Source organism: Triticum aestivum, chromosome 2D (genome assembly GCF_018294505.1).
Source record: "Triticum aestivum cultivar Chinese Spring chromosome 2D, IWGSC CS RefSeq v2.1, whole genome shotgun sequence".
Lineage (NCBI taxonomy): Eukaryota > Viridiplantae > Streptophyta > Magnoliopsida > Poales > Poaceae > Triticum > Triticum aestivum.
Window position 1 is genome coordinate 471,861,558 of NC_057799.1, and position 238 is coordinate 471,861,795.

Sequence of the window (238 nt, forward strand, 5' to 3'; positions counted from 1 at the left end):
GGTCCTATTCAACCACCCCTCCACGGGCACCCCTCCACCGTCTACTGTTCATCCAGCCCTCCACACCACGGGGTCCTGTTCAACCACCCCTCCACGGGCACCCCTCCACCGTCTACTGTTCATCCAGCCCTCCACACGACGGGGTCCTGTTCATCCAGAGGCAACGCCACCGCTCACTGTTCATCCAAACCCCCCCGCAACGCTCACTGTTCATCCAATCGATCGGCTTCAGTTAGCA